At 38.2% G+C, this 22,148-nt stretch overlaps 1 long non-coding RNA gene across 2 annotated transcripts in view; it reads left to right on the plus strand.

Annotated features, from left to right (window-relative positions):
* The window catches only part of LOC115909416, a 32,754-nt gene extending 12,757 nt beyond the window's left edge, over positions 1–19,997 (plus strand). For both annotated transcript variants that reach the window (XR_004061146.1, XR_004061145.1), the window contains exons 4-6: positions 501–603; positions 6,225–6,368; positions 19,417–19,997. This is a non-coding gene — a long non-coding RNA (uncharacterized LOC115909416). The remainder of the gene's footprint in view (positions 1–500; positions 604–6,224; positions 6,369–19,416) is intronic.
* The last annotated feature ends 2,151 nt before the right edge of the window (positions 19,998–22,148 follow it).

Raw genomic sequence — 22,148 nt, forward strand, 5'->3', positions numbered from 1 at the left:
GCTTTATAATGTAATGGATAATTAGAAGTCCAAAACTGGTTTAAAATAGCTTTTGAATTGTTTGTGTACTCCAAACAGGAACGGCAGTAGTGAAAAGGAGGCTGTTACTTCAGTGTACTTCTAAAAATTGAAATGCATGTCAATAAAATCATCACAAACCAGAATTATCTGGTCCTAATTTGCAGTATGAATGCTATGAATAGTGTTCACTAGATACAATTTTTTTTTTAATGATACAGAGTCATAAAAACTGAGAGCTTTGGTGTATCCCAATTTATTTTTAATGTAATTGAAGGACAATATTTATTCTTAAGCTTATTAGGTCCTGTTGGTGAGAATCTATTCTGGCTGCACATGAAGTCGAACTTTAATGGAACACAGTTCCATTGAACCCAAAGTAGGACAAGAGTAAAACAGAAACCAAGGTCCATATTATTCATAATAATGCTTATGGTGTCTATAATATGGATATTGAGAGCAGTAAGTGTATTTTTTTTCAGACTCTTTCAGCAGAACTGTTATTTTCCTAGCACAACCTCTGGTGCAAAGGATAAAATTGGGTTTTTGTCGAAGAACAGAGTCCTGTATCTGAAGTATCAGAAGGTAAGGTATTTCAGATTATATAATTTCAGCACGCATTTAACAGTAATTTTGGTTATTTGTTACTTTGCACAGAAATATACAAAAGTACTTGATTCATCATGCATCAAGATGTCTCAAACATTTTATATCAGTTCCTTTTTGCTGGCTGGGATTTTTTTTCCCGTTTTTATCTCATGGGTGGAATTTCTGAAAACATTCAGCTCTGCTTTCTAAATGTGTTTTCTGTGAAATCAATGAGCTGACCTGAGTGGGAATGAAGGTTGGTTTATCTTTGGTGAGTCAAAGTTAAGTTGTCAATAACTGATGTTGAAATACCAGCCTTCAAATGCTAGGTCCTTGACATTCAGTGGGATGAGAATCTCAGAACTGACTACTGGGAACTCCCAGGCTACAGATCAGGTAAATAACTTCTTTGGAGGAGGAAATTAAAGGTGTCTTCTTTTTAAAATTATGATAATTAAGTAACAAAGTGTGCAACCTAAACTATAAATATTTCCCACTTAACATTTAATTTAAAATAGACATGTCTATATTTGTGAGAGGATTTGTTAGTTGCAGTTTGAGCCTTATATAATTATCTAACATTCCAGCAGTACTGTTTCTAAAGAGGACTTCTATACTGACACAGAACACAAATGGCTAGTTCTAATCCCATTTTCCAATGTGAACCTGTGTGTAGTTAGTTCAACTACTGTGGTTTTTGTTTTGCAAAGACAGAGATGTCTTCTCATATTGAATGTATAATTTAGAACTAACAACTTCCATGTTAGAGTAAGTGATAAGGACTCTATTCAGATCATGGGATTAACTTGGTTTGTTTCCTTCTTTGGCTAGTCCCCACTTTCTCTAAGGACAAGGTAACTCAGTTTGTGTTGTGACAGCTCAGTATATAGTGGGTAACAGAGCCTTAAAGTCCCCCAGAACTGGTGCTACAGTACTTTATTTCTTGTCTTGAAAGTACAGCGGTGCTGCTGCCTCAGTACTGGGGGCAGGAAACTTGGAGAGGAGCAGTGTGCAATGGCAGCAGGAGCTGTAATGGCCATCTCTGGTAGCTTCTCCTAGTTCATCATCCAGGGTCCTCTTTGCTCTGCTTTTTGGGGAGGATGGGGAGGAAAAAGTGGAAAATAGTTCTGTAATTGTTAAAAAGAGCAGTAACTTTTCCTTGTTAAAAAACAAAAACTTTTTCTTCTGTTGTAGTGTTTCAAAGAGAAAACATGACAGATTTGGGTATTTGTTTTTAAGACTTAACCAATTTCAACTATAGACTTACTTCCTTGTCACCTTCAAAACCAGAAAGATAATATAAAAGGATCATATTTTGAGATCAAGAATAAAAATTGAGAGTATTTTAAGATAAAAGATTACAATAAATCAAAGAAATACATATATTACCTTTTAAGATATTTAACTTCAATGGGCTGTTAACATCAATGAGATATATTTAGGGTTTTCTATGTTCAGTTCTATAGGCAATATAGAATGTAAGAGAAACAGCTGCATCTGAAATAGATCATCTGCTTTAAAAAGTAAGCAATAATTCCTTCCAAGCAATTGATTTAAAAAAACCTATTAAAATACAAGTGGCTTTACAGTAGCTTCCGAATTCATTTCAGTAAGTAGGAGGAGAATCACATGCTTGTAATGAGTTGTGTGTTCCTAAGTGGTGAAGAGTATAAGGTTTGGGTTTTTTTCCCCTATAGAAATGAGTAATCCCTGTAATTCTTGCCACAAGATATACTAAACTACTGGGGGCAAATTCCTGTACCTCTTGAATTTGTAAAGTTATTGAAAATCTGAGCAACAGTTATTAAAGGTTCTCTATAATTTAAAAAAAAATAGTGTAGCACACAGCGCATTCAATCTTAGGGAAGTGGCGTGTTTTAAGAGACAGTTCATGCCACTGTATATAAGTTTGTTAGCACTTTAAAATAGAAGTATCTGAGCAACACATCAGCTGTGCATGTACCTCTCTCTGTAGGTAACCCATTGATATATTAGTTTTATGGAATATCTTTGTTCCAGTGTTCTTTAGAACACAGCTTCCTGCCTGCTCAGAAGGACGTATCTTAACTTGTTCTTGGGACTTGTGTTCCAAGAATGTCTAAGAGAGGGCTCATGTGGAAGCTGATGTGTAGCTTACCTTAGGGTTTAGCAACAATGGCAGGACTGGATACCACCCAACATGCTACACTGATTTTGGGTCCCAACATCATGACATTTTTTTGAGAGCCGGCCCAGAAATTTGTTATCCTAGTCATGAACATCCAGCTTAAATGCTCTCCTCTTGGATCCCACTCTTTTATTGTTGTCATATTGAACTGGTTGGTTATATTTTTGAAGGAGGAGAATCTGTTGCCTTATCTGCAATACAGCTATGGGAGTTTCAGGGTCTTCCAAAAGAGAATATCTCATTCCTGACATGGTCACCAAGAAGAGGTGATGAAGCCTATGTAGTGCTTTGAAGATTAATTTCATTATCATGCTGTGGAACGGTAATTGTGTACATTATGGAATACTGTCAAAAAGAGCAGTGAAGTTAATTTTTAAGGAGTAGATTAAATATTGCATCCTTCAAGATGCTTTCTGTAAGTTAAAAATACTTTAAATTATTTTTACAGAATTTCAGGGTATTGAGAAATTATAATTTCTGCATATAATATGGACTACATTTACTGGCAGGTCTTTAAAGTGTTCTGTTAACTATTTGCAATGAGATAATTTTTCTAAATAGAGACATCATGTTTGTTTAACAAGATTTTCTATATAAGTATGCCCTTCCCATTAATTTATGATAGCATGCTATACAAGAATTGTAATGTTGAGTTTTATTTTCAACTTTTTTCTTCTTGCTGAGGTTCATCAACTAGCAAACAAAAACCCCCTACTTTTAAGCATCTAATTTTTTAACACAGGTTGATCCCTGGATGAGAACATTCATGCTATTTAAAGTCAATATTTTACTATTTTTTTAATAACTAATATACCTATCAGTACATGTGCTAGGTTATGGTTGCTGCAGTTCATATTCTTAGTGAGGCACATGCAGTTCACCTTTGATAAGTAAGTTACACTTGTAGATATTTCAGTGTATCCAAAGATTCCTGAGAGCAGAGATCTTATTTTAGGGGGAGGCAGAGATAGGGAGACAAAAACAATGCATTTCTCTTGAGTCTGTTTTGGAAGCTGTTGTAAAGAAGTCACAAGTAAAGAGAAAAATGCATTCTTGTTGTATCAGGTGATGCTGGTGTCTCAACTCAGTTGTCTGGGAGTTACCATTCTTAGTGTCCCAGGGACAACACAGTAGTTAAAACTTTTTTTCATTTGTTTTGTCCTTTAAAGAACACTGGGATAAATAGCTAAACTTTATTCCTTTAGAAGCAAAATGTTTGGGTTTTTGTTTGGGTTTTGGGGTTTTTTTAACAGCACAGCTGGAATTGGCAGATGCTGTTTCAAACAACCAAGTAAAGTGCAGGTAGTGTGGAAGTACTATTGTGCAGCTGAGCTAAAGGAATTTTGCTGGATAACTACTTGCCTGTTATTGTCATTGGCAAGTTACAGGTAATTTCCAAAGCTGTAGTCTGGCAGAGAAGTAATAATTGCTTTTATGTGTATTTTTCAAGCCAAGACACACACTTTACTTTTACCAGTGTTTTTACAAAGATTCAAAATTACCACAACATTATTGCTTAAAAAAAAGTTTGTTTTAAAAGAAAAGGAGGTATGAAGAGAATATTGACACCTGAGTGGCACAGAGGAAACTTTTTCAGATGAACTCCTACAGAATCTGGCAGAAATTCATAGTCTGATTTGTCTCTAGTAATTCCATTAGCATTTCAAAGGTTGGTGGTGTTCTGGGAATGACACGGGAGGGATTATTTTTCAAGTTAAGAATTAGTACTCTAAAGTGTTGCCTATGCTAGGAATATTGTTGCTATCTTGCAATAGGTAAATGGACTATATCTGAGACACTCAGTTTTCTATCAGACATTTCTCTACTTTATCTGTACTGATATAATTAAAGTCTCAGCCACCTTTCCCCAGTGTGAATACAGCTGTATCGGTATAAAACTGTATCTATTGGTAGGTTATTTCCACACAGAAGGAAACAACCTGGCAGAGCTGGCCCAATTCCAGGAATTGTTTTTAATTATATTGCAGTTGCTATGCCAGTATAAATTATTCCTATTGGAGATCTCGCACCAGATGAAAGTGACTTCAATCTAGTTTATTTGCCCTTATCCGTACAGCCCCATAAAAAATTACACCACTTCAGTTTCACAGGTTTGATTTGCCTTTGTAGGCAGACTTGCTCTTTACACTGACTTACCTCCATTTATGCTGAAGGATATAAACAATGAGTGTTTTGAAAATGAAAAGGTATCTTCTGTTCTGATATAAGCCTAATCTATTCAGTTAATGCTAGAACAAGTACAGTTTACTGTGAAGGTTAGAAAGTTTCCATCTGGCTGTGTGCACCAGAGCCTATAGAGCAGCTGTCCCCATCCTGAATCCTAACAACTCTGTTATTCAGCATGAAGTACAATGTTTTATGTACTCTTGTCAACTTTCAACTGCTGTTTTATAGAACAGTGTCTTGCTTCACTTTTCTACAATCCAGTCTGTGTTACCTAAGAAAGAGTTAGGAAGGTTGAAGTCAGAATATAAGAACTTGGATCACTTGCAAATAGGGCTGAACTGCATGTGCTTGTTCTATACAGATATTGTCGAGTCGATTCAGATCATCTCTGTTTTAAAGCTACAAGAGAGGGAGAGATCTTTGACCCCATCTTAAAAAGAGGGGAGGGGATTTTGATGGGGAAAAGAATGAAAAATAGGTATAAAATAAGTCTAAGTATACTGCTCTAAGCCTGGGAGCAGTAAAGAAAGGACCTTGCCAGAGACAAACTCACAGAAACAGAAAGAGCCAAAAGCCCAGGGACCTTTGACCATTCAGAGAATGTTCACTAACTTTAATTAGCTGTTCTCTGTCCTGTACTTACTGATTGTTTCTTCCACCTCTTGCTGTCCATTCTACCTCTTCACTTCTGCTTCGTTCCTGCATACTATGCTTCCTCCCACCCAATGTGTCCTCCTTACCCTGTACCTCCTTCTGTGTTGTTTGCAAGCAAAAGCCACATGCAAAGTAGAACTACTGTTACATTTACTACAGTCCTGCTGTTTGTGCTGTGTGTGGACTTTTCCCTTGTGCTGTCTTACCTGTTTAGACTTGGTTTTTTAATGTGTTCTATGTATTTGCTCTATCCAGCATAAATGGAACTTCATTTTCATAAGTCCTTAGAAGACCTTAAGTATAGTTTAGAATGATGTTCTTTTATCCTGTTCTTTTATAAAAATCATTCACAAGCAAATGACCACCCTTAATGAGATGAAACATATGAGATTCCATGGGATGAAAAGGAATTTTGCTCTTGCAGTTTTTCTATAGGTGAACCATGATTTAAAAGTATAATGTTACAGCTGTGGTTATATTAGTGTCCAGCACAATAGGATGAATATTTCAGAATGAATTTTCTATTTGCTGTGTTTGCATTGCACTTGCAGTGGTTTGCAAATTGCTCGTTTGTTTTCCATGTCTTACAGCTATATAATTTGCTTTCTAGAAACCGTTTTGGTAGGTGTGGGTTGCTTGTCAGAAATCCGTTCCAAAGCTTGAATGCAAAGGAAGCAGGGTACTAATGATGAATAAGAATGGATATCTTGAGGATAACAATGGATATGGCATCTTCAAAAGCAGTGGCATTCTGGTAAGAATTTGTATGTAATTTATTAAACACTACATGATAGTTCTCAGTAAAATGTGTTTGTGTCTCTCTCTGAGGATTTGTCTGATGAAATTTTCTTCTAAAATGTGAAAAGTAGGAGGATTGCTCTATATCATGAAGTATTTTAAATTCTGAAGCATTGTACAACAACTTTGCTTAGCATTGAGTTCTTGCATATAAAAATAGTGAAAACATCTTTTTAGAGAAGTTATTTTAGAGAGGTAGTTAGTGGCCGTTTATGGTTCACTGTTTATGAGCCTGTTTCTCTGAATATTTAGAACTGAATATTTTTGAACTGTCATTTAAAAAAAAAACTGCTTTTTTTTCGCTCAGAGTATACTCTCTCGTGGCATATTTCACCACTACACATGAGAATGTTCTAACAGGCATTGCATCCAGCTTTGCAGGAGATACAAAACCCATAATTATTGACAAACTAGTCATAGCTGGAAACTTTTAATCCTCGTATTGGTTAAAAAAATATGGTAGTGTGCTAAGTTACTGATTGGTACTACTTTGTTGGAAGTTTCACACCATTTAAATAATGTACACAATTAGAAAGTACAAGTAAAAACACCAATTAAAGTTTTACTGTAACTGCAATGTAGTACAAGTGATTCCTTTAAGTTTAGTATTTGAAATAACTTAGGCCAACAATTCCCTAAGCAAAAATTTTTGTTTTCACCAAAACAAAGTATATTCTTATCTGTGTAGATAATGACTTCTTGAAATTAACAAAGAATTTGTGCTTCTTTTCCGTCCTTCTCTTTGAATCCCACTGGGGGTTTATATTGAAGTTCTGTGGAACTGTTCTGTGGCAGCTGGCAGTTCTCAAAGCTCCTTGGTTAAGGGTATTTTGAACTGCTGGATGTGCATATGCTCTGTAGTAAAGAGCAGCACAGACACTGCACATTCTTCTGCTGAGCCAGTTTCATAGCTGAGATAGCTGTTCCAGAGTGTGCTACTTGCAGTGAAATCAGGGTTTAGACACACCTCAGGAACTCTGAATTTTGTCATGCCCTGCAGAAAGCAGCGGTGGCCGGGAGCCGATTCACAAGCGGATTAGGCGTTAATCGGATAGTCTGTGTTGGTCAGAGGGCTGGTGGCTCATGTCTGAGCGGTAACAGCGGGCCTGGCAGAGGCCTTAGCCCTGCTCAGAGGCAAGGATAAGGAGCTCAGACACATCCTTGTGCCAACACAGATACTTTCCATGCACACACGGTGAGAGCAGGAAAACAGGGGTGTATTCTCATGGGGGTGAGCACCAGCCAGGCTGGCAGAGCCCAGCTGCTCTGGACTCTGCTGCACAGTATAGATGTACATCATAACAGGTACCTAGGGCAGCATTCATGGAAACAGAGCATCCTCACTGAGATACTGGGGGAGGAAGGACAGAGAATGCCTGGTAGGTGAGCTCCTGAAAGGTCTGTGGCCACACTCCAAAGGTCTCATATAAGTGCATAAGTTAGACCTCAAAAGATTAATGTAAGCAGTCTCCTTATTTGAAATTAGATTGGCAAGCAAGGTGACTAAGAGTGACTATTTAATATCCCTTTCTCTTACGTTCAGTTTTTCATTCTTACTTTTGAGGTGGGAGGGAGATAAACTCTGGCCCTCAAAGTACTGTGTACTCATTCCGGTGCCAAAACACGAAATACAAATCAGCAACTTAAATTTAAGAGCATACTAGGTTCCCTAGTGCACTTGGACAAATATGCATGTTAGATATATGAATGTAAACTTAGCTGCTTTGATGTACTTATAAATGTGGGGTTTTTTTGGACTGCTGTGGTTCTGTGCGCTAATGTAGTAAGAAGCTAATGGAGAGGAAACTAGGCTGCTCTACAACTTTTATTTTTCTTGCCAGGCTAATCTTTCACTCAGGTTCATTGCACGTCAAGTGTTTTGTTAATTATTTTATCTTATTTATATTTTAAACCAAGTTTTTTCAGGGGGAGGGGTGGAGGGAGAGGGGGCTAAGGGAGTGATGTTAAGTTCTTAGTTTTAAATTCCCTCAGATTCTGAAGGAGGGTACCAGTGAAGAAAAACCTACTTTGCAATTTCCATATTGTAGAGGTATCTTATCTGTGGTTGCAGTAGTTATAAAAGTCAAATCTGGAGTGTCTTTTTTTGTTGATCTTTTCTAAGATGACTGTACTGACTGCTATGATTTCAAATAAAAACAGTTAAGTTATTGACTTGTAAAAGAGTTGACTGTCATTTTCTGCTTAATTCCTCTTTTGCTGAATAGTTTGTGATATTAACTTCATTTGTGACACTTTACTAGGTGCTGGCCTGAGGGGGAAAATGTTATAGTTCTTTCACAATTCATTGGTTTGTGGATATTTCTGTTATGTTGTTTCCACACTGAATGACTCATATGTTAAATGAACATGCCAGCCCCTAGGCATGCCCTCGCTATTGCAGCCCACAGTGAAACTTGATGCCATAGCACAGAAAAATGTGGAAGATGCCCATATCCATTTGAATCCTTAGGAAGTTTTGCGCACTTTGGCCACGTGTGCTAGCAATTACTCAATGTATGTTCTTTCAAAAAGCTGTGGTTTACCATGTCTGATTGCTCTTTTTCACACTGTTGATTTGCTGAGTTTGTAAGCTACATCTGTCTTGTGAGCCCAAGTTGGAACTGAGAAATGGTAATTTTTAGTTGTTTTTTTTGTTTCTTTTAACGAGGTGGTACAGTTTCATTGTATTCATTTCTGGACTATTTGATGAGAAGCTACAGAAGTATCTGATTTGCATTGCCACCTGTGCATTTTTTAAAGTATTTTGACAGATTCAGAAATTGTTTTATTTTGGAAGTTGATAGCACAGATCTAATGCTCTCCACATTGTGAAAGCACTAATTTGTATTAGATTGAACAAGTCGGACCTGATTACCTTAGCTCTCTTTGAATTTTGGCTTTCTTACCCATTTGATTTTTCATTGTTTAATAAGAATGTGAAAGACAAAACAGATTTACCTATTGATGAAGTCACAAAAATTATCACATTACAGAAGCTTCACATCAGAATGTTGCTAGGAGCAGGCTCTTTGGTATCTGTAATAAGGAGAGAGATGTGCACTCACAGCAGTGAGATGAAAGGCTTTGAAAAGTATATAAAGTAAAACTTTTTTGATGCTGTTTTGAATCTTTAGGACATTTGGGCTTTTTTTCATGTGCCATATAGTGCTGTTAACTCTAAGCCTTCATTGATTCATATGGTGAAAGTATGTGTATGGCTCCAGAATTTTTGTTCTGTGGTTTTGTTTTGTGGTTTTGATAGGAGTAAGACAGATTGCTGTGACAGGATAGATAAAACATATCACAAGTCAGGTATTTTGGCTTTTAAATAATGGTCTTGTTCTGTCGTGCATAGAATGCAGTGGAGGAGTTCATGCCAAAGTGAACAGCTACATTTATGGGAAGACCACTCTTCAATATAAATTTTTCACTCAACATTACTCATGGCTGTACATTGGGCGCAACTTTTTCTGTCTGTGTCCCTGCTTGTTTTCATGGGGAGGTTGTCACTGCCCACCTGACTCTACTTTCACTGATGGGGAGCTTGTCTGTCCCATCCCCTGTCAGCTTTGGCAGCAAGACTAGGCACGTTAATGAAACCTGTGTGCAGCTGTTAACAACATTGATCGCAATTGCACAGGAAAAACTGGAAAGCAATAAAAGCAACTGTTTCAAACCTGTTTGCAGTTGTAGCGCCCCCAGACCAAGTCATCTCACGTCACTTAAGGATGTCTCACTAAAATGATATTAAAACATATACAGTTACAACAAGTCTACTGTTTGATCTTCAAGTGGTGTTGAGGTATAGGCAAGAAGAAGGAGGTAGCAAAGTGAAAATACATCAGAAATTACTGCTCTGGCCAGCTGATGTGTTTGAAAGAATGGTGTGAAGGTGCAGTGGGTGGTAATCTTGTACAGCTGCATTTGCTTTTAATAGACCATAGTAACAACAGCAAGCCAGAAAGCAGATGTGCTGGTGTATTCCACATCCATAGGTGTAAAAGCTGCCTCGCTGGACTTCTTGCAGTCTTTGGCTTGTCAGGAGCCTTCTTTGTTTGCCGGGAGAGATCCTGGAATTGTGCTGGTGTCTGCTGCAGCATGTACAGTTTTAGGCCTGCTCTCTCACTTTCCCACCTGTTCCAAAGCATTTTTTCTGTTCCTATACTGTGTGATGAAGATGAGCAGCTCTCAGGTAAAGCTCGGGGCTGAGTTTTGACTGACAAATCAGGGTTTCTTACAAGTATAGAAGGAGCATCGATGTCAGGGGCTGGTGGTACCATCCTCTTCCTTTTCCCGTGGAATCCTTCAATGCTTTTCTCTCGGGGGAGGTGGTTTCACCCGTGGCGGTGCTCAGTTCTGCCGGTGACCTGCGCACGGACCGTGTTGCACATGAGCACGTCCGAGTGGCCTCAGGGTGTTCCTGTGGGATCTGTCCTCGAGCCAGCGCGGCCAGAAATTTCTCCATTGGGATGGTCCGGGCATCGCCTCGGTGCTTTACACCTCGCCGGGGCGGGAGGCGAGCGGCTGCTGCTCGGGCCCGGCGGCATTAGGACCCGGCAGGTCGTGCCTCCCTCTGTCCCCCTCCCTCGCCAGGTCGCTGGCGGCGGCCCTGGGGAGCGGCAGCGGCTGGAGGGACCTTTGCCCGCCGAGCAGCCGCTGTCCCGGGCGGGCGGAGCGCCCGCTCCACGCTGCCTTCATGTCAGGTTTCTTTTGTGCATTTATAGCAGAAACTTAGCTCTTCCTTCAGGGGTTGTGCAGGGGATTGTGGCACTTGTTCTTCTTTGAAAACGTGCTTTGGCTAATGTTAAAATACATCGAATGTAATGCCTAGGTGATATTTGCAGTACAAGACTTTTACAGCAACTACTATGTATCCTGCTGAACTCTTTGAAGTATCATATTTGAAACAAGACCGTAAGAATAAGAGTTCTAACCATTAAATTAGAATTAGACTGGAGCAGAAGTTGATATATTATCTGACACTTGGCTTCTGTAGTGCCTGTCACAGAGTAATGGCTCTCTTAAACTGCACATTAATCATCAACAACAAGTTCAGAAATGTCTGTTTCAGTCCAGAAACTCTTACTACCGAATAAATAGCTTTGGTACTGTTTATTACCAAATAAATAGCTTTGGTACTGTTGGAATGGGCCGAGAAGTGTCCTTAACAAGAAATTCCTTTACATCTAGATGTAGTAAGTTTACACCCTTTCTCCCATGAGTTTAGTTTATTGCTCTTGCCCACCTTCTACTTCAAAGGAAAAAAGCATGGGGCAACTTTGCAGGTAAGTGTCCAATGAGGTATATTTCAAGTTATGTACATTCAGAACATACTATCAAGCATATAATAGCTTTAGAAAAGCAAAATGTCACTTTTATTTCAGAGTAATTTGTTAATGGGATATGTTATTAAAACGATCACAGGTAGAAAGGTAAATCTGCCGAGTGACAGTTCTTGCACTCAAATACACAGCCCATGAAAATAGCAAAACAGTCACCCAAGGAGAATAATTTTTATGTTCTTAGTATCCTGGTGGTGAATGATCTGCTTTCAGAACACAGATGATGTTGCCTTTTGGGTTCAGAAATTTTATACAGCCTTTCTGCAACCTGTTGCATTGCTTTTATTCCAGACAGTTTTCCTGTCATTGCTGGCAGTAAGGTCTTCTCAGACCCACAGCTGCCCATGGACTGAAATTCCCTGCTGTACCAGAACCAGAGCCTATACTCAAGTATCACCACATGAAGTTCATGTAGCTTTTTAAGTCTCTCCATTTCTTGTGTCCTAGTACAAGCTGTATTCTCTTTATCCAAGAAAGAATTCCCAGGCAATCTTTCTGGTTCTTTGCACTCTCTATATTATTGACGTATGAGTCTTCACTTTTACTGTCTCTTGCACTGTGTGGTGCTGCAGCCTTTTATTTCTGCCCTGTTTACCTGACCCAGCCCCTGACTAGGTCCAACCTTGCACTGACAGTGCTGGTAGCCTCTCCTGCTCCCCCACCTCCAGACAATATCATATTCTCTTTACCTTCCCAGATATGATGGAAAAAATCAACCAAAATACATGAAGCCACATCTTTATGCTCTCTTTCATTTTTGCCTATCCCCATAAAATTAAGACTCTGCTCCTTGATAAAAAATTATAATGCTATATGTTTTATATAGGTTATAATGTTATATATGTTTTTGTAATTGCTAATACAACAGGGCAGCATGGGTCTCAGTATGTGCAGTGACAATGTGCATTTCAAACTAAACCAGGATGATCTTATCAAGATAACCAAGCAGTATAGTTGTGGCATGCTAAGGACTCAGTGCTTAAGCTAATTCTAGCTGGCTTGTCTGTGGGTGAGTGGTAAGTAGTCAGTTTTTGGGTGCTTGTTAGCAAGATTTGTGATGAGAATCCTTGTTAAAATAATCTTTTTAAAAAGTGATAAAGGGAACACTGTTCAGTATCAGGTCTTTGAAAAATAGACAAGCTTCTAAGAAACTGGCTGTGATTGGAAATGAGGGAAAAAGATATTTTAGATAGAACCTGCAGTGATGGAGTAAACAAGTTCATAATCATGCAGTTTTTAACTTTTCGTGTACTTGACTTTACTGCTTACATAAAAGTTTAATGTGTCCAAACTTTAGTTGTTTCAAAACCTTCTAAAGACCACTACTGTAATTAATGAGCTATTAATAGTATTTAATGCAAACTGTAGGAAGAGTTACTGTGAAATTGTGAATAAAATTTCAATAATGAAATCAAGTTGCTATTCCTTTTTTAATTTATATTTTTTCAAAGGCATATCTGCTTATCATATTTGCTTAAACCATAATACAGTTTCCCATTTGGTAAAATACCTCCTAATGCTTCAGTGGATGTTAACTATGAGTAAGTTGCTTCCTGATTTCTCTATGTAGTAATTGATTTAATTTATACTGTCATTGATAGGGACATCGTGTTAAGATTAATAACTGAATTTTCATGATAATGAATATGAATGGATTATATATGATGTGAAAAAAACATTTCTTCTGCTCAGTTTTGAATTTTTCACACTTTCAGTGCTTCTTTGTATTTTTCTTGTGTTGTAAGATAGCAAGCATACAAATGTCTGATCTGACCTCTCTAGAGCAATTACTTTACATGTGCATGCATGATATTCCTGATTTGAAACTTTCTGATTTCTCTTCATAGGATATTTTCTATGTTTAGTACTGTTCACACTTGAACCCTGTCTATATCTTTAGTATCCTTTTGGAGAAAGAGTGACCTGTACCTCATACGGGATTTTTTTTTCTGATAAGGTCACAGTGCTGATTTTTATAATCCTGTTACATTGGTTTTCTTCTAAGTGTCTTGCATTGTTTAAGATGCTTGTTTTATTATTTTTATTTTGATTGTAACGGTGTGTTGAGCAGAGATTTTTCACTAAACTGCTGAAGTGGGCCATGGTTCCTTCCTGAGGAAAAAGCAACTGGTGTGTTTTCCCATTATGGGATAACTGATCTAATGATTGACTTCCATTAAACAGATGCAATCCTACCACCCCCTTGCACCTGACACTGGCATGTACTGATAGGACAAGGGTTAATGGCTTCAAACTGAAAGGAGATAGATTAGATGTTAGGAATTCTTTAGTGTGAGTGTAGTGAGGTACTGGAACAAGTTTCCTAAGAGAAGCTGTGGATGCCCCATCCCTGGAGGTGTTCAAGGCCAGGTTGGATGGGTCTTTGGACACATGGTCCAGTGAAACGCATTCTTACCCATGGCAGGGAGGCTTGGAACTAGATGATCTTTAAGGTCCCCTCCAAACCAAACCATTTTATAGTTGTATGACTTGTCCAATTAATATTGATAATGAAAACAACTCCTGAAATGGTGTGAGGACTTTATAGCTGATGGCCCTTGTCTTTTGTTTTTCATGGAAGTTATCTTGGCCAGACCTTTAAACAGATAAGTGTCAGTGCTTGTGAGTAAGTCAACGTAAGACTGTGAGTAAATTCAATCTGTGAGAGGCTAAATGTTAGTGACTAACATCAATTTATCTGGAGATTTTGTAGGTAACTGTTACCCTCCCTTTGCCTAACACATTGAGTTTTATCACACTAAGTTCCTTACAGTTGTGTCTTTAATTTGAAACCTTATAAAACACAGACTGATTTTTTTTAATGGGTTTATTTTAATATATGTCTGTTATCTGTCTGTCATGGTTTAAACCTTATTTAGTGTTTCTGGGGTCCACTTATTAATTTTGGTTAGATTAATAATTTTCCTTCATTCTGAGTAACTGAAATAACTGCAGATTTTCTGCCATGATACTTGCCCCAGTTTCTGAATTATTAACAAGTGTACTGTAATACAGGACCAAATATGTCCCTTTCAGCATTTTGTGGTTAACTCTTTGCTATTAAGGACATTTATTATCATGAAATTAAATAATTTAATTCAATATTTTCCCTGGTTAGATTTTGATCAGATTTTCACCTATGACTGACTATCTCCTCATTTTTTATTTGATTTCTTCAGGAGGCATTTTTCTCTTTGGGCTTTGAAAGAACTTGTTTTCTGTTATCTGGAGCAAGAGATTATCACCAGTAGCAGTTTTCTATTCTATTTTCTTTTTTACATGGTGCCTGGTATGACTTTTGATTATTGTTTATGCAGCCCTTCCAATATCGAATCACCCTTTATATGAATAAATTCTTCTTGATATCCTAATTCTTCCTAATATTCTTCTTTTCCCTTCTCTGCTTTTTTAGCTATGTTGATTTGTCTTGAGGATTTGCCCATGATTCACAGTGGGGAGAAAAAAGCTAGTGCCAGACATGAAAGCATTCCAGGTCTTTATTATAGGATTGAGGAATTTAGTAAATATCAGGGTTGAAGTTAGTGCACAGAGCTGTGCACTATTCACCAGGCATATGTGTGTAATGCTATGATAATTACATGATCAGGATCTGTATAATGAAATACTGTATAGCATTGTAAGACTGTTTTTGTATGATTGTAAAATAGTTAGTTCCTGTGATGCTTTGCGTCACGCAGATGTGTGCTGGAAAGGATATCTGCAATTTTAAATTCTAGCAGTGTAAATATAATACAGCTGAAAGTAGCAAATACAGAGAGGAAAATGGAAATGCTAGTAGTCAGGGTACATTCAAACTTTAGGGATCCAACTCCTGTAAGTAAATCAAAAGACTGATTTCCTTAGGCCGTTTCCACAGTGTATGCAGAGACTCCTTCACAGGACATTTTGTAGCATTTCAGGAGTTCCTTCAACCAAATCTCTCTTAAGGAGCCTCTCTCTATTTACTGTAGGGTAGGATCTGTCTCCTACATCCCACTCTTGCTTACTTTTGACATTTGAAAACAGGTGATGTGTATATAACTACTTATCACACATTTTGCTCATAGGGGCTGTAGGGGCATGTTAGTAAGTTGAATTTCAGAGAAAGCTTTGAACAACAGTAATGCAGTATGTTTTCAGATATTTAAGGGAGTTTCCATAAAGTGTAAGGTGTAAGACAGAAAAAGGCACAAGAAGTTTATTTGAAAATACACCATGTGGGTGTGAGAGAAGCTGGAAACTGGACTCCTGACACTGAATGGCAGGTGGGAGATAGGAAGGGAAGAGATACAAGAAGCATCCCTGAAATTTATTTTTGTATCAATAAAAAGTGGAGGGTTTTTAAAGTGTTTTAGCCAAAAAAAACCCATAACAATCAAATTAGACAGCATGATCTAATGGTCTTTTGAACTTTGTTTTATGAAAATTGGCTTGGTTTCAAACATGAGCAAACCACAGCTGTCTTCGTGAAAAAGTTTAAGGAGTAATAGGTGTGGTGGTGATCAGCAAGGATGGACCTTGACAGTGAAGACAAGTGGTAGATGCTGCAGAAATATCCAGGGAGAGCTGTGGAGATTGTGGAGATAGTGATGTGTTCTCCAAGTGATTGACAGGAAAAGGGTTTTTGCAGCAGTTCTCTGAGTGAATGTGTGTGATATGAGGCTGTGTTTGTCAAAAGCAAAGAGAAAAAATGTTTCTGAATCAAAAAACAGAGAGCAAAATCTTGCTGAATCAAAACATGATGATGATGATTAACCTGATTGAATACTTTAGCTGATTGGGAGGATTAAGAAAAATACCATCTTGGAAATGTTGCATTGAAAGTATCTGCAAATTATGAATATGAGTCTTGGGATTTGGAGTATCTTTGGGATGTAAGGTGATGCTAGAGTTACATGTCTGAGCAATAGGCAGGATGATGCTGTAGCTGTACAGCTTTGCATGTGTCACCAACAGTTAAGTCATTCATAGGAAAAACTGTAAAATCTGTCCTCAAATATAATTGTATTATTTATTATTTGACAGTCTTCACTCCTACAACTGCTTCCCACATAATATTGCTTAGAATATTTCCCCACCTGCCACAAAGGACTGGACATTAATTGTTGAGTTTGATTTGTAATGTCACAGTGGGATGCCTAGTATGAAAAGATGTATTTTGCATTTGCTGGGAAGGCACTGATCTTTTCATTTGGTTTATAGTAACGGTGAACACAGATGCAGTAATTTCCTTACAATTAAATTATGAAGTCAAGTCTTCTAATAACAATACTCCATAGTATTTCAGTAATAATTAATTGATTCTGTTCCTTATTCTGCCTGATGATTCAAGAATTCCCCCGAGGAGGAAGAAGCTTTCAGCTTGCTTGAGAATTTTATAGTCAGGTCCCATACCAGCCACAGTCATTTTTCCCTTACCCCTTCAACATGTCCCAGAACTCACAGGTTGAGAAAGGACAGAGGAAATACATCTGCTCTTGGCTAACTTGCCCGTGGTGTGTAGTCGTATGGACATGGTAGCAAATAGGTGTGAGTTAGAATTGTTTCTGGGCTTTTCTGACTTAAAACAGAGAAGAGCAGCTTTAGCATCAAGGAGGCATAGTCTGAAGAAAAAATCCAAACAGCTTTTTTGTTGTTGTTGTTTTTCAATAAATTTCTGCCAGGTGTGGAAATCTAAACTGTTAGTGTATGTTTGCAACAGCAAGAAGAAGGGTTGTCTTAGGTGTTGAGTAGTTAGGTGTCCAGATTAAAAAGATAACACTTCAGTAAAAGAAAACCTGCCTTTCTTTGGAAATGAAGCTCTGGCAAGGAATTTGATATTAATGGCCCATCAATAGTTTCAAGTTGTTCAAAGAAAGAGCAGTGATAGCCAGATAAGCAGTAGATTACTCTCTGCTTGATGAACATTTGTGAAATGATAAATTCATTGAGCAAACATACCCCATGGGCATACTGTGTTTGGGACTGGGACCTCTGCCTGCACCAGGCTGAGCCCTGCTGGCTGCATCTTCCCCCCAAGTCCCTGTGTCCCTACAAAGGGACCCCAGGTTTGAGGCTGGACCTCTCTGGAGATAAAATAACCAAAATCTGACACTTCATTTGAAGTCCAGTGTTGCAGATTCTTTACTATGTGCCAGTTTCAGACATACATGTGGGATATAACTGGGAATTCAATATTAAAATGGGAGTAAAATTTTTTTTATCTGTCCTGAGCTAACACCAATTCTGAAAAGATAAACACATGTCATTTCTTCACGAATTTTGGAAATCTCATCTGCCTTGCATATCTGAGTTTACATATATGTAAGTGGTGTAAGTTAGTGTGTTATCTTGACAAAAAGGCTTCTTGATGTCCATGTGCATGGAAAGCTTTGTATATACTACTATTTTTTCCTATCTAGAAATAATAGCAGTTTGAGTCCTTATCTCTCTATGAATGCTATAGGCAAATCAATGTCTCAGTGAATTTAAGATGTTCACGTCCTCGTGTATCTTGAGTTAATTTTTGAACTTACTAATTTTTTTTATGTAAAGGATCTTGCTGCATCTTAAGCCATCCTGTAGGAGATATAAAAGTAATCAGAGATTGTTGATTGTCTTGAACATTTTTTGGGTAGAAGGTGTATTTAAATTGATTTGTCTGGTTACATGCTGATCTCTGAAGGTGTAATTCTGCTCTAGTAATAGGAAGAATGGTGTCGTACTCCTGGACAACTCATTCTGTCTTTGGTCTGGCTGTCTCAAAGAGGTCATGCTAGTGAAGGTACAAGGTGCAGTGATGACATTTACAGGTGTGGTGAATTGGCCATTGTGGCCTCCCAGGCTGAGAGATAGCCTCAGGCAGAGAGGAATCATGGACCCCTTCCTGGGGTGAATGATAACTGCTGTGGTGGAAGTCTGGATGACACAGCTCCCCATGGTGTAGCCTGTGGGGATTCCATGTGCTTGTGCCACCGTAAATCTGATATTCCTGTAGTGTCTTCACTGCTTCTGCCACACTCTCTTGTTGTGTTAAAGTCTATATTTCAGTGGGCAAACCTCATTATGAGGTAGGCATTTTTTTGCTAGTCTCTCTTCTCATTAGCAGTTGAATGATACTAGGTGCATTCTACCATGGGGTTTTACTGAAACCCTGGGGAGACACACTGCCAAGCTAGAACTTCTCACAACCTTCAGATAGTCACAGCAATGACAGTTCTTAAAGAAATATCATTTACTTTCTGTCAGTTTTACAGTGTTTTAAAATACAGGCAGATATCTTATTTTAGTTTTGGCCATCATGTTACTAAGAGGCTGAAAATCTCCATGAAGAGCTGATGAAGATAAATCACCTTTATTGATTTTAGACCACTCTCTTTTATTAAAAATAATAAATTACATATAACAACAAAAAAGCAGCAGCACACAGGAGGTGAGCAAACACTGCAGGTACTTGTGTTTGCCTGAAGGGGAATGTGCTGTGATCAATTAATGCTCTATAAATCTCTTGGCATAAGAAATTACTGTTGCATTTGCTGTAGCTGCAGCATTTTAGGGTAAAAATAGAGATCTTGCCATGGTCTAGGCACTCAGATTATTTTTCTGTGATTAGTTTAGTGTCTCTTTAATTAGAGCTGTGTGTTGTGTTACCTGATTTCATTCTTTTTCTCTTTACATACTTAGGTCCTAGCCCTGTAACTGGCTTTGTTCAAATGGACCTCAAGAGCCTGGGGGCCTGATGAAGTCCATGGAACTCTGGTGACTGCAGGTTCTCACTCTGAAGATCTGATTGTAGGACCGAACCTTAATTTCTATTTTGTTTTCCTGTCTGTTTGCTTCTTAAATGATGAAAATTATCCTTTGAAATGGTGTTGTCTTTGAGTCTCATGCACATCCACTTTAGTAGTGTTCAGACACTGTGTGCTCGGGATGTTGTCAGACATTGTTAAAGTATTTCTCTTCTGTTGTGTGCCTAAACCTCATGATTGCTCTGATTATTGTGTTAGATTTTTCTATTTAGTGCCTTTCTGCCTAAAATGGAGAAGATCATCACCTGCATTTTCAATCGTGGTATTTCTCTTAACTCAGATTTTTAAGTCAGAGTAACTGTTGAAACTGTTCAGGTTATTTTTAAAGATGTAGGTAGATTTGTTTATTTCTTGCTGGACTCAAAGTATAATATTTTATTTTGCAAACTTGGTAGCCTAGTATTACTAAAACCTTTCAATATGATGATACTCTGATGTAATAAAATAAGTAGGAAATGACCCTTTTACTAGCTCTCCTGTTGCTTTTCTATTCCTGTGGCTGTGGTCACACAACATACAACTGAGAAGGAAGATATTCTTACTTTTTGAGCCAGTGTATACCTTCTGTTGACAATAAGTGCTGTTCCCTGTCCTATTCCATATTGCAGTTTCACTGAATAGTAAAGTTCTAGCCTTGGTAGAAGCTGTAGACAGGACTTTGAAAAATCACATGTAGAGTGTGATCACAAATAGAGTGTGAGAGGAAAAATAGATGTGTTCTATCTCTATACATGTTAGTATTTATGTTTGATATATTTTTAAAGCAAGTATGGCAGTAGTGTATGATAGCAGTGTATGATAATTAAGAGATCCAAAAGATCCAAAACGTCCTTTCCATACAGAGAATCAGAAAAACTTTTTTGGTTTTTGTAGGCTAATTACAGTGATATTAAGGAGCTTCACAGAATTTGATGTGTTTTTGCATATTCCCTGAACAGAAAAGCACCGTTGTCCTGTTAGACCAAGGAGAAAACTGAGCCACTTGTTTAGTCAGTAGTATAGTCAATGATATTAAACGGATTCTCCTGCCTTTTAACCTTGTGCCTCCAGCTCTATTTTTCCCTCAAGACCCAAACCTTCCACTGCCATCATCTGCTTTGCATTTCTGTGTGAAAGGCCCAAGGTGTTTCTGTTTGGACTCCCAGAAAATGAGGAAGACAAGGTTGCCTGGCCATCTGCCAGGGTGCGAGGTCTGACTCGCTCCTCGCTCCCAGGGGCTGCTGGTGAAGGCAGAGGCAGAACTGAGTGTTCTGTGTGGCATTCAACTGCCTTAACCACATGCCCATCGCCCTTTTCCTGTAGTTGTCTGTCTTGTTCTCAGCAGAACTTCTAAAGACAACATGTGTACCAACCAATAAAAAATCTAATTTGATGCACAGCCCCGATTCACTTCCTGAGCTGTGTCCTGCACACACAGAGTGGCTGCAGTCCTGGGGAAAAATCCAGCACAGTGCATGAGGCCAAAGAGTAAGGCTGTTAAGTGTCTTTAAACTTTGCAATGAAGCAGTGTTCTTTTAATGTCACTTATTATAGCCATAGCTCAAAGTATTTTTAACAAGAAACAAGAGAAAAATGAAAGCTTTTAGAACTGGTTGTAACCAATTCCCCGTCCAGCCTGTGAACGTGAATATCCAGCTCAGTGAAACACAGAACATCAGCCAATGGGAGGGGGCTGGCCACCTCCAGGGAGGAAGGGAAGGAAGAAGGATGGATGCTTAACACCATGGCTATATCCAATTTGCTTCCAAGTCTCAGGGGTTATTTGTGGAGTATTGACCCCAACTCTTTAGCTTTTGTTTTCTCTTCAGCATTCCCACACCCAAAAATTAGCTCCTCCAAAGCTTCTCAGTGCAATAGACATTGGGGGTGTTGCTGTAGTCTTCTAATCATTTAAATAAAGAAAAAGAAATTAAAGGTGGGCTTTTCTCCTACGTTTTTCTGTTGAAAAATAAGAGGATATGCTCCCAGTTTTCTCCACAATGAATTTCAGGGGCTATCCTTCTGATCCTTGATCTCACAAATAAATGGCAAAAACTTTAATAATAGAAAATTTTGCTCTTGCCTTACCCCTTGAATCTTCTTCCTGGTCAAATTGTAGTGGCCTACTGTGTTTGTAAGCTACCAAGGATGGTGTGTAGCTCCAGTGCCAGAGCAATTGTGTTGGGAACACAAGCTCATCTTGTTATCTTTTATGTTAGAATTTGGTAGCATAGAAGTTTTTTTCAGAGAAACATTGCCAGACTATGCTCTGAGTTTCACTTTTTGTTAATGTCTGCTTTATCTATGGATGGTGCTTGAGATTTGGTCACCAAGCCTAGTGATTTGCTATGAGGAAAACAAAACAATCTCATACTTTGCTTTTGCATGTTTTTCTCTGGGATATACAGTCTTTTCTTGCAAGTAATGCAGCAAGTTCCTGTAAAAAGAGCTGATGGGAATACTGTTAGGGAAAATTTGTTCAACCCATTCACTGAAATTCATACTTGCAAAAGTATTCACTACCATTTTGCTGCAAAATAAAAATGAAAACCCTGATTTTAGTACTGATTTTTTTTTAATAAGGACCAGTTTTCAACATTTCATAGCTGTAGAGAAAAGGTGGGAATG

The sequence above is a fragment of the Camarhynchus parvulus genome, chromosome 1, assembly GCF_901933205.1.
Source record: "Camarhynchus parvulus chromosome 1, STF_HiC, whole genome shotgun sequence".
Classification (NCBI taxonomy): Eukaryota; Metazoa; Chordata; class Aves; order Passeriformes; family Thraupidae; genus Camarhynchus; species Camarhynchus parvulus.